The sequence below is a fragment of the Octopus bimaculoides genome, chromosome 7 (genome assembly GCF_046866305.1).
Source record: "Octopus bimaculoides isolate indiv1 chromosome 7, ASM4686630v1, whole genome shotgun sequence".
Lineage (NCBI taxonomy): Eukaryota > Metazoa > Mollusca > Cephalopoda > Octopoda > Octopodidae > Octopus > Octopus bimaculoides.
Genome location: NC_142934.1, coordinates 16,288,128 through 16,301,800, shown reverse-complemented (window position 1 = coordinate 16,301,800; position 13,673 = coordinate 16,288,128). Strand labels below are relative to the sequence as shown.

The following is a 13,673-nucleotide window of genomic DNA, read 5'->3' as shown; positions in this document are numbered from 1 at the left end:
ATGTCAAGGTATGTGCGTGCATGTGCACATCTACTGCTTGTGATGGTCATTTGTATATGTTTACCTGTATTCATAGGCGAGCTGTTTAAGGTGTTTGTCAGCATTCGCCTACAGGGGTGCGTACATCAGTATTCACTCATGTCAGTGCGTGGATGTTTGTCTATATATGTGTGTGTGTGTGTGTGTGTGTGTGTGTGTGTGTGTGTAAATGTGTGTATGTGCAGGTGTGCTTATTACTATTTGTCTATATATGTATATATGGTTATGTATGCATGTATTTTTTTTATCAGTATCTGCGTGTGTGTTTGTATATATATATATATATATATATATACATGTATAAGTATGTGCGTTTCTCAGCCTATGTATGTGAATCTATATACGTATGTGTATATGTATGAATGTATATATGTATGTCTGAGTCTACATACATGTGTGTGTGTGTGTGTGTGTGTGTGCATATTTATATATATATATATATATATATATATATATATATATATATATATATATATATATATATATACGTATATATATATACACCAGTATTTATATCCAATTGTATGTCAGTCTAGTCATAAAACCTTTCAGACCGGTTTTCAGTAAGAAATTCAACCATCACACCCACCAGAGGCTACGAACCTAACATTCCAGATAAACAAGGTAGGGTGGTAAGGGCAGTGATTGTGTGAGGGGTACTCAGCCACAACAGGTGGAGGAGGGGAAACAGCACAAGTATAAGAGCTGGATAATGAAGATGAAGGAATGAATAGCTTTGGCATTAAAGAAAAAAAAATTTGATTCAGAAACAAAAATCCAAATTCCCAAGACCTCATCAATGGATCAGACTTGAGAAAATAGCACAGCGTCTGTTAATATATGAACAGTAGACAATGGTTTATTAAGTCTGGGAAATTTTCTATTGTAGTTCATGGTGATGTTGTTGTTTTTGTTAGTGTTGACCTAATTGTTGATACAGCTGTTGTTGTTGTTGTGGTGGTGGTGGTGGTGGTATTTTATAATTGTTGCTGTCAATTTTGCATTGTTGGACATCAGAGTGTTGTTTGGAATAAAAAGGAAACAAGAAAAAAAATGAAATAAGAGTATTGGAAATTGACGGTGCAACTGTCACTGTCACCACCGCCGTCATCATCAATTGTCACAACCGTCATCACTACTGACACCACCATCACCACACTCAAATCTTCACCACTGTCACCTCTATCATCATCTTTATCATTCTATCATCAACATCACCACTGTTGTTATCATCATCATAGCTATTACCCCAAGGGTTTCCCAGCATCAACACTATCAGTACAAATTGATGTCAGAGCCCCTACATGATCATTTGACTTGCATGAAATAGTAGCCAAGTCTTCCTTCAATCACACTTTACTGTCTCAAAACAAAGGCAGGAAACATAAGCTAATATTTGATCCTGGTGGGTAGAGAACTGGCAGAATTGTCAACATGCCAGCAAAATGCTTACCAGCATTTCATCTGTATTTAAGTTCTGAGTTCAAATTCCACCAAGGTCGACTTGGTCTTTCATCTTTTCAGGGGCAATAAAATAAGTACCAGTTGATCATAGGGGTTGATCTAACTGACTTACCCGCTCCCCCAAAATTGCTGGCCTTGTGCCAAAATATGAAACCAATATTTTATCCTGACTGTAATGCCCTGAATCACAGATCTGCTCAATCAGGGTTGACTTAGGGTTAAACAACCTCATTATTATGTACTAACAAGCGGTCGGGGGTGTCTCCACATGACCAATGTTACTTACAAGAAATAGCTAAGATCACCTCAAACTACATTTTGCCATTTTAAAAATTAAAAGGACACATCATAATGCAGTCTCGGATATGTATCTGAAAATAAATGGGCTGGTCATGGCTGGGAACATGAATCTGCTGGTACTAGAGTTCACAGTTACATATTTCTTTTACTCGTTCAAGTCATTGGACTGTGGCCATACTGGAGCACTGCCTTGAAGGGTTTAACTGAACAAATCCACCTTGCTTTATTTATTTTTTTTTTTTTTTACCCCTGGTACTTATTCTATCAGACTCTTTTGCCAGACTGCTGATTATTTATATATGTAAATTAAATCTTTAAAGAAAGATCTGTTATATATCTGAAAATATATTTCAGATGAAGCTATGCATTGAAATATCATATTACAGCAATGGAAAAGAAGAAATTAAAAACAAAGAAAATTGTTTCATATCACACTTATGTTGAACATATTTTAAAATAGGAAGGCTAAAATGTGACAAGAAAATTGTGAAATAATACTACCAATATTAAAAATACACAAAATAAAAGTGCATGGAAACTCTGCTCTGAAGATATGAAGTAAGAATAGTGTCATAAGAGACAGAAATAATGTGAAAAATGACTATAATAGAAAACAACTTAAAACAGATGTACTATAAAATCTATACATGAAAATATGAAATAGTTTTACTATGAAATTCAGTTGATGCCTCTATTTGGGTAAAATCATTTCAGCATGAGTCAATGCTCAATTTGCAAGAAATGACAACCAAATTCCTTTAATCCTTTTATAAACCAAATTTCTGCTTGACATATATTGCCTTTCAACGTCATTGTAACATCAACTTTTCTGTACTTGCATAAGTCAAACAGATTTCAATGAAGCAGATTTTATACAGCTGGATACCCTTCCTATCACCAAAATTCACTCATTTCCAAGTAAGGTAATAGTACCCCAAGGCTAGACTGAGAACAAATGACATTATATGATGGTGATGATCATTTAGAACCATCACATCATGTCAAGGACACACACAAACACACGTCTTCGTCATTGTCCTGTACATTTGTTAGCTATTTCCCAGTAGCTTTTCACTACTGGTACCACCCAAAATAAACAATATCAACATTAAAGGTGCGAAATTGTAATTATCTTTTGGACGTTGACCATTGAGGAATTAGCTACAAATTTTCTTTTTGCTATGTTTTTGTAAAACTTTCCATTTGTTGAGTTTTTGTTAAATTTTTGTTATATATATATGACATGGAGGCGCCATGGCCCAGTGGTTAGGGCAGCAGACTCACGGTCTGAGGATCGTGGTTTCGATTCCCAGACTGGGCGTTGTGTGTTTATTGAGCAAAAACACCTAAAGCTCCACAAGGCTCCGGCAGGGGGTGGTGGCAACCCCTGTTGTACTCTTTTGCCCCAACTTTCTCTCACTCTTTCTGCCTGTTTCTTGAGTAACGCTACGATGGACTGGCGTCCTGTCCAGCTGGGGGGAACACATACGCCTTAGAAACCAAGAAACCAGGCCCATGAGCCTGGCTAGGCTTTAAAAGGGTGCATAATAAAAAATAAAAATATATATATGACAGGCTTCTTTCAGTCTTTGACTGCCAAATCCACTCACAAGTCTGCAATCAACCCAGTGGTATAGCAGAATATGCTTGCCCAAAGGGTCACACAGTGGGATTGAAACCAGTACCATGTGGTTAGGAAGTAAACTTCTTACATCTTTCCACACACAGCCACACCTCTCGTTATTATATATATATATATATATATATATATATATATAGTTTCCTCAAATGGAAAATATATTCAGCTTATGAAAATCAGTGAAGGATGGTGGTTGTTGTCATGGTGTTTGCTTCCCTGTTAACCTACTATTAAGGAAATAAGTATAAACATACAATCTTTAAAGCTATTTCCATACATAAGATGGCTTCAACCTGGTTTAATCTGTGTTTCACAGAGTGTATTATTAGACTTGCTAAGAAATTATGACCAGATTATATCACGGCACTACAAGAATGGAATTATTATAAAGAAAATTTACCGTATTCTGAGGGTGTGTGGCACTCACCTCGCATACCTAGAAAATATGCTTTGATAGAATTATATGTATGTGTGGGGTTGAGGGAAAGGAGAGAGAGGGGGAGTAGAGATAATGTCTACCTTGTGGTTATAATTAAAAGCCTCTCCAAAAATATAGTAAAAAGTCAAAAAAAGATAAGTAAAATGTGTTTCTATACGAGATATTTAGATAACATACATGTAAATATATATTTATGAAACAGATGCATTGTTTCACCTCAAAAAATTTTAGTAAAAATAAAACTAATAATAATAATAATAATAATAATAATAACTGTAATGGTGCAGTACTTTGCCCCGATGCAGTTCCAGGCACTGGCTCTCATGGTTTTTGATCTTAACTGATTAGAAGTGTTATGTACATGTTTCGTCTTGGAGTAAAAGATGGGCTAAAGCAAACGTTCTGCTCATTACTACAGATCTGCTTGTCAGTTGCTTGACCTTAACCAGTTAAGCATGTCCCTTGGTGGCTGACAATATGTGCATCTCTGATGACATGCAGAAGTAGTGGGGGAGCATCATAGCCATATGATGAGAGGAATTCCTTTGGGTTTGAATAATAATTCACCTCTGGAAACATGGGTGTTTCATTCATAACCCTTAAACAACCCTTATTCCGAGACATTTTGAGCAAGATGGGCTACTCAACCTGAAGAAAATTCTAACAGGGCCCCATCTGCAAGGTCATGTGCTGTTTATCTTGATATGAGATCACCATGTCATGTACATTTGGTTGTGATGCATGTGCCTGGACTACCCTTATCAGACAGGTAGTCATGATGAGTATATTGGGCTTCATATGTATGTACCCCAGCATCACTTTGATGGCATGTGCTCTTCTCCCACTCAATAAAAATAATGATTTCAAATTTTGGTACAAGGCCAGCAAATTTGAGAGAGGAGGGTAAGTTGATTACAACAACCCCGAGTGGAATAGAGTAATGTGAAATGGAGTGTCTTGCCCAAGAACACAATGAACCACCCAACAGGTTGCTCTCCTACAAGAAGTTACAAAACACAACAAAAACAAAAGGTTCTACCACTGAAAGTAGAAAAGAAGCATGGGAACATTTTGCAGAAACTGGTTCTCCACTCACAAATTCTTCTAAAACTACAAACATATTCAGCATTAAACATGCATGCACTGCAGAAGGACAAATACCAGAAAAGCAGTTCAGGAATTGAAAAACAGATATGAAAACATAGAGAATCAAGAACAAAAAAAAATAAAACACAACATAGAAACTGAACCAATTTCCAAGGCAATTCCCATAAAAGCAAAATTAAAAACCAGATTGAGATAAACAACAGGGCCTTAAGTGGCTCAAAGGACCAAAGATGAAAAAGAGACAATAAACACTTGGTAATTACAGCTCAAGATCAGCGTTTCTCAATTAGATACTACCAGAGGTAATCTTCTGAATTGTAATATCAAACAGAATGAATAGTTGGGGGGGGGGGGGGGCAAAGGTGGCGGTAGTGGTGAGTGAAAATATTTTTTGATTAATAGACAGTTTTTGAAACAGAGGAAAATTATTTCTTCAGGAACAAAAATGCGAAGTATGCCATCTGTCAGCTGATAAGAAAAAATTTTTGTCCCATTGCGACAACAACAAACGTTATATAAATGAATGCAATCTGATGGAAGGACAGAACTGAAATAACTTACATATGGATGGATGGATGGAAGGAGTGACAACAATAACAGCAAGAGGTGTGGTTATACAAAAAAGCAAAAAACATAATGAATAACAAAGGAGGGGGGGTAGGTCTTCAGCAAATGACAGACATGAGGGTGGTATGAAAGGGAAAAATGGTGGAAATAAAGATGGATATCGGAACACTATTTAAAACATTGTTGAAAATCATAACAGATGTCCATAAATTTTGAATGATCAAGGCAAAAACAAAGGGGAGAGCAGGGAAAACTATGCAAGACAAGAGAAAATTATTACCAGATGGGGTGAAAAATCTAAAGGAATAATTATTAAAAAAAAAAAAAACATTTACACAATTCAGCTACATAAACATTGATTGAGTCAAAGAGGGAGCCTCTACATGGGTGCCTGACTTGCTAGAAGCAGCAGCCAAATTCTCTCAAATCCCACTATACTGTCTATACTGGGTGCACTTTTTGTCCTGCTAGTACTAGTGAGGTTGCCAAGACAAAGAAAGAAAACGAAATATACCATTTAACACTTTCATTGCCATATTTCTGTCAAAATATATTTTAAAAATAATGAAGAATTTAGCAAAATAACTTTGCCGTTATTAAGCTAATGTTTGGAATATAAATTAACATGATATTTTGATGGAAGGTCTTAATGCTGATTTTTTTTTTAAAAAGGAAATTTTTATTATAAGACCAGGGATGGTCTCAGACAATACTGGCATTGGAGCTCATCAGATCCTGTCAACCCATCCAACCCATGCCAGCACGGAAAACAGACATTAAATGATGATGAAAGTATACCAAACACCACTGGCTCTAGAACAGACAATGTATAGAAGACAGACAGAAATATTTTCCAAGAGGGTATAATATTTGAAGCATAAATTACTATTATAACTGACAACCATCAATAGAATTAATAATAGTATTTTGTATGCATAAAAAAAAAAGAACTAGTCACCTTTAATAAACAGCCCAAAGCATCTAAAAAATTTGTTGTTATTGTTTAGCCATAGGTCATCCTTGATAGAGCAGACATATGATTAAAAATATTTCAGCCACACCAATCCCTATTTTTTTTTTTGTTTCTTTTACTTCAGTAAATATGTATTTACTTGTCCAATATACACTGTAACCTTAAATATCGTTAGACATTAAAGAATAATGTAGGAAAATTTGGTTATTTCTAGCAAAGTGAGCAACCACATAAAGGCTCCATTTTTAACAAAAATTTATTGCAGTAAATGTCAAATGAAAATGAAAATAACTGACAAGTATATTTTCTTAATTACCAAGTTCTGTGCTTAAATTCTCACAAATTCCTTATCATAGCTCCGCAATGGTAACCTGCTATGGCTAGTAAAATGAAGACAACACAAAGTCATCAGTAACAAACCAATGAGAGCCCAATGAGGACCCAGCGAGGTCCAACAGATCGAAATACCTAACCCCCAAATGCATGTTATAGGTTACAATCCATAGTGGTTGCTGCGAAGGAGACCTTAAAATTAACAAGGTGCCTAGAAAAGCTTACTGCTGCTATAAACAAATCTCAATAAGCTGAGAGGGTGTGCCTGATGTTGAGTACAGTCAACAAGAAACCATCTTAACGATAAATAGTTCACATAGGCGCAGGAGTGGCTGTGTGGTAAGTAGCTTGCTTACCAACCACATGGTTCCGGGTTCAGTCCCACTGCGTGGCACTTTGGGCAAGTGTCTTCTACTATAGCCTCGGGCCGACCAAAGCCTTGTGAGTGGATTTGGTAGACGGAAACTGAAAGAAGCCCGTCGTATATATGTATATATATATATATTTGTATGTGTGTTTGTGTGTCTGTGTTTGTCCCCCCACCATTGCTTGACAACCGATGCTGGTGTGTTTATGTCCCCGTAACTTAGCGGTTCGGCAAGAGAGACCGATAGAATAAGTACTAGGCATCCAAAGAATAAGTCCTGGGGTTGATTCGCTCGACTAAAGGCGGTGCTCCAGCATGGCCACAGTCAAATGACTGAAACAAGTAAAAGAGTAAAAAGAGTAAAAGAGTATGTAATTAGATTTATTTATTGGTGAGCTATCATCAATTACTTACAAATATGCGTGTGTGTGTGTGTGTGTGCATATATATATTAGAGTAAAATCTATGTGCCAACGTAAGTTGGCAGTCCTGATTAGGATGATGTTACTACCTTTTTTTAGCCCCAGGAAAACATTCTTTCCAGCTGGCTACTAACACACAACTGCATCCTTATAATTCGAACAAGGGAGCTAATGTCCTCACTCAGCTTTAAACAGTACCTATGAACCATGGTTTCTGGGTTATTTCTCTTCATCACCACAGGATAACCGTTGGCTAGAGATGGCAGCACTAGGCCTTGTTTGAGGTATATACTTTTAAAGTGACACACATTCACTGATCTCATATAGAGGAAACCATTATCGTTATCATCATCGTTTAACGTCCGCTTTCCATGCTAGCATGGGTTGGATGATTTGAGTTTTAATCAGTTTTAAATCTCTGAGTGAGAAGTAAGTAGTAACAGTACTACAGAGTAAAATCTATTTGCCTATGTAAATTGGCAGTCCAAAGCTAACTCTCTGAAATGACATAGCTTCAGTGGACTTAATCGCTCAATAAACAGAGATTGATGAAATGAGCTTGACACTCATTCCAGATTCATTACCTGCACAGATTCAGTATCAATATAAATGACTAAAACCTTTGAAGGTGATGACCCAGATCAGCCTCAGTCCAGCAATTAAAACCAATAAAAAAGAAAAAAAGGCATTGAATAAGTACTAGTAATATACTGGAATTTTATTCCATCAAACTGTATTCTCTCTTTTACATAACAAAAAGATGAAGAAAAATATACTTGAGCCTTTTGAAATAAAATTAATTATTTTAAAGAATCTGTCTGACCACTAATATACAGTTTAATAGGAATAATGAGGAAGTTGAAATATTTATCCAAGACACACAGCTGCAATAAACCCAATTATTCATCATTTTACTATGTTTCAATGTTTCTTTTTGTTAATATGTTGGTACAACTATAAACAGGAAGAGAGAGAGGACTATGTTGGTGTGAAATATTTAGTGAGAGAGAGAGAGAAAGACAGAGAGAGAAAGAGGAGAGAAAGGGGAAACATAGAAGAAAAGGAAGCAGAGTGAGAAAAGAATGACAAATAAAAAGAGAGAGAGATAGAGACAAATAAAGAGAATGAAGGAGAAAGGAAAAGAAATAGAGAAAGAGAAAGTGAAGGAACAAGAGAAAGAGATAGCTTTTAACCTTACAAGATATATGATACACACGGAACAAACAAGAGAAAAGTACTTGTAACAATAATATAGAAAGGGTGGTGGGTATCAACAAAAAAGAAATGTTTGTTTGTGTATGGGTGTGTTACATTGAAGCCATGTTTGTGTTTACTTTTTATTACAAATGATTTCTTTTTCATACACATCTATTATTGGTTGGCCAAGTACTTGAAATAAGGAGCCATTATAGTACATTATAATAGAAACATCTATGGTAGGAATATCATTGCAAGAACATATTCAAAATGAAGTAATTCAAGAACAAAGAGTGAATGAAGTGATCACAAAAGACTAAAAGCATGAGTTCTGCTGGGTCACACATTTTGCAGGGTTCACAGGAAACAGGTGGGCCTGTACAGAAGACAAATAGTATCCAAGAGATCAGAAAATGCTACTTGGATGATGGGAAGACGAGTTAGTTAAATGATTTGGGCCAAAATGGAAAAGAAAAGTGCAATCAAGAAAGAATTGGCACTGTGACCAGTGATGTATAACATCCAACAGTTTGGACAGTAGTGATAATAGAGAATATGAAATTAAAATATATAGCAACAAATTGGTAGTCATTAGAACATCAGGTAGGATGATTTGTGGTATTTGTTTTGACTGACTGGGTTCTGAGTTCAAATCCTTCCAAAGTCAACTTTGTCTTTCAACCTTTCAGGATCAATGAAACCATACCAATCCAGCACGGTGGATTGGTGAAACTGAGAGAACATCAGGGCAACAACGTTTGCAGCATTTTTTCCAGAACTTTGCGTTTTGAGTTCAAATCCCACTATGGCCTATTTGGGTGGTAGACTTAATCCACTGCCTGATTTAACACCACTACCTTGTCCTTGGGTACCACTATGTTGCAAGCATTCAGGCCAGGTCTTCACTTTGAGGATGTTTCCTCCTTCCCATTATTTTTGGAAGATCTAAGGGTTATGGGCAATGCCTACCCTCCTGAAGAAAAGATACGAATGAGAAGAGAGTATCTCTAACAAATTTACTCCTGAGTTTTTGTTGGTCTGGGACTATAGAAGAGTATGTGTGTGTGTGTGTGTGTGTGTGTGTAATTGAACAGATAAGAGAAGTGAGAGAATAGATGTTTATTCCATTAACGTACAACTGTTTCTTAATCATGATGGTTATATAACTAACATTATATCAGCATTCACACACATATGAAATATACATATAAATATATATGAATACTCCTATATATAAGTGTCCTTTAACTTACTAATCTTTAGAATGCTTCATGGTAGGTTAAAACATCAACTCTATTACAAATAACAAGCAGTCTCAATATATATCAAACAATAGAGTTTGTGTGTGTGTGTGTGTGTGTGTGTGTGTGTGTGTGTGTGCATGCGTGCGTGCGTGTGTGTTCGTTCTACCTTGACCTTCTGGAATCAAATTTAACCAAACACTACACACTATATCTGCACTCACATTATGAACAAATGTTACTTCCTTGAAAAGCGCAAACTGCGGTTACTATACACATCAAATAGTGAAGGCATGTGACCTAGTGGTCAGAGTGTTGCACTCACAACAGCAAGATCATGGTTTCGATTCCCAGATCAGGCCATGCTTTGCATTCACAAGCAAAACAGTCCATCTCGTTTTGATCTATAATCACTTTGACATGTGGCACACTTCTGCACGTGTACAGAGAATGTTAATTCAATGACAGAATTGAGCCAATGTGCAAAACAAACATTTGATCACTATAAGCAAATCATTTGTGTATGTTGATCAGCAAGGAATTGCAAAACCTTCATCTATTGTCTATGACAGGAGAGTTCATGGTGACAGTTCTCCAGGAAACATTACTGCACCTTGACACCTCTATAAAAAAAAAAATGAAAATCAAGATGAAAGATATCATTCCCATGATCCTTCACCACCTACAGCAAATGTTCAATAACATTGTGTGAGTATCATTTCATTCAAAAGAAGAGGCCTCAAGAAGGTCTTTCAAACATGAACAGATTTTGGATTCATACTGTTTGAAACTAAGCACGTAGGTCAAATAAGGACAGAAGAAAAATCTTCAATTGAAAAACAAAAATTCAACCAAAACAAAAGAGATAAACAGATCAATAAATACACCGACAAGTAAGTAGTATTTTACATGTGTATATACACACCTTTATAGTAGTAGCTTATACACAAGGATACACACTCACAAATATATACACATGTACATATATAAAACTATTTTGAACAAGTAATACTGATTCCACAGCTGCATACTTTGAAATGACTATTGGAATTTACATACCATGTACAGGAAACTTTTACCACTTCTATACACCATTTTCCTCGAAAAATGGAACTACAACATCTTTATACATCTTATTTCTACTTTCATTCTCTTATCTCTCTCTCTATTCCCTATTTCCTCCTATTCCATAATAATTCGAACTCAAATATTATCTCAGACCGTCTCTGATGAAGGGATATCCATAATATACCAGAAACAGCTGTAAGACTATTTCATTATAAATATTCTAAAATCTCCTCACAGCCTTGGCTTTATTATCTCATTCTAAGATATATGTATGTGTGTGTGCATGTATGTATGTATATATATATATATAAATGCACACACACACACACACACACATACACATATTATAGATATGCACACATGCAGTTAAAATATTCATATACAAATACATTTAAATATATATATATATCATACAAGTATATACAACACACATACATTCAAAAATACATATTAAGCACATTCTCTCTCTCTCTCTCTCTCTCTCTCTCTCTCTCTCTCTCTCTCTCTCTCTCTCTCTCTCTCTCTCTCTCTCTCTCTCTATATATATATATATATATATATATATATATATATATACATACACACAAATAAATACACTCAGTAACAGAGATACACACATGCATGCACACAGATTTTTATGTATATATTCATATAAACGTGTGTGTGTGTGTGTGTGTGTGTGTGTGTGTGCGTATATCTATATATATATATATATATATATATATATATATATATATACACATATATATACACACACACACACACACGCACATGCAAACCTGCATGTTTGTATGAGCACACTCCAAAATGTAAGATAGTACTAAAACCAAGAGAGAAAAACCCCATTAGCTATAGAGTTGGTTCTTGAAAGACAGTCAGTCATCCAGTATTTTCCCAATTCTTCACATTACATAATGCAGCAGCTGAAGCAAGTATTGATAGAGAAACAAAGAGTGACAGAGAAAAAGAGACAGTAAGATACAGCAGGGTGTATGTGTGTGTGTGTGTGTGTATCTAATTAAGAACTTGCATTAGCCAGCAAGCAGGTGCAGCATGCAGGTAAGTAAGCAAACAGGCATAACAAGTGAATGGCATTTAGTTAACAAAAGGGAGAAAAAACAGGAACAGAATGCACTGAACCAAGGCAAAAATGAAAAATAAAAGGTTTATCGTACTTGTATGTATATATATATATATATATATATATATATATATATATATATGTGTGTGTTATATCGTAAGATATTTTATTCTTTTAACTTTAGGTTTCTTTGTATTTTATATTTTAGAATTTATAATATTCATGCTTATTTACACATAAATTTTTATACGCATATATATTTAAACATATATTTATCTATTTTTAGATTTTTATATGTATCGATATTTATATTCCGTATTATTATTTTTATGTTTTAAACTTTTGAATTTATTATGCTACCATGTTATGTTGGATATATATCTTTTGAAATACTAAATATTGATTTCCTAAATATATTATTGATGAATTAATAATATAAAATCACATATATATATATATATATATATATGTATATACACACAAATACATATATACAGAAATTGAAACTCTCAGAAAAGCATGACATATATGCATACATTTATCAAACAACAATTATAATAATAATAATAATAATTCATTCTTTTATTGGCCACAAGGGCTAACATAAATCAAAACATTATAATAATAATAATAATAATATGATTTTTAACTTTTTTTGTAACCTATTATGATATAATTTACAAACTTGAATTGGTGAAGAAAATTATAATTGGATTTAAATGCAAATACATGAAATGCCTAACATTAACTAAAACATCTTCAGTACTTTGTTGTAATAATCATGATTTCAATAGTGATGATAGCAAGAGTAGCAGTAACAATAATAATATTAGTAAAGCTGAACACAATATAGAACAAATTTACTAGATAGATAGATATAGAAAGATAGATAGATATAGATAGATAGATATAGAAAGATAGATAGATATAGAAAGATATAGAAAGATAGATAGATATAGAAAGATAGATAGATAGATAGATAGACGAATGGATGGATGGATGGATATAATTACTAAGTTATAGAATCCTTTTTAAAATCACTTTTCTGGTGATGGGGGTAACCTTAATATGCATACACACACACACACTTCGTATAGTGTCTAGTGCTACCAATTCAAAGAACAACAGACTGTGTTTTTTTTCTTCTCCTTATTTTCCTGAAAGTAAAAGGAAACATGGAGAAAGGACAGTTTACTGTAGTGGGAACATCAGAACTTTTCAAATGCCTCATTAGTTTGAACAGTGCAGCTGTTCAAAGAATTCAGTCCAGAATAGATTCCTACTTTGTCATCTTAGGTGTCTATGCGGTAGCATACCTGGCAGGGGATGATGGGAGAAATCTGTCCCAGGTGACACTTTTATGGGTGTAGTGGCACTTTTGAGTCTGCTGTATGACCTTGTATAGGACAGGTGGGGGGAAAACTCTAGGGCTGCCT

The 13,673-nt window shown here is 34.8% G+C and overlaps 1 protein-coding gene across 4 annotated transcripts in view; it reads right to left on the bottom strand.

The window, feature by feature from the left end:
- LOC106873381 (uncharacterized) overlaps nucleotides 1-13,673 on the bottom strand; it is a 158,460-nt gene that overhangs the window by 39,032 nt on the left and 105,755 nt on the right. The gene's annotated exons all lie outside the window — the stretch shown is intronic.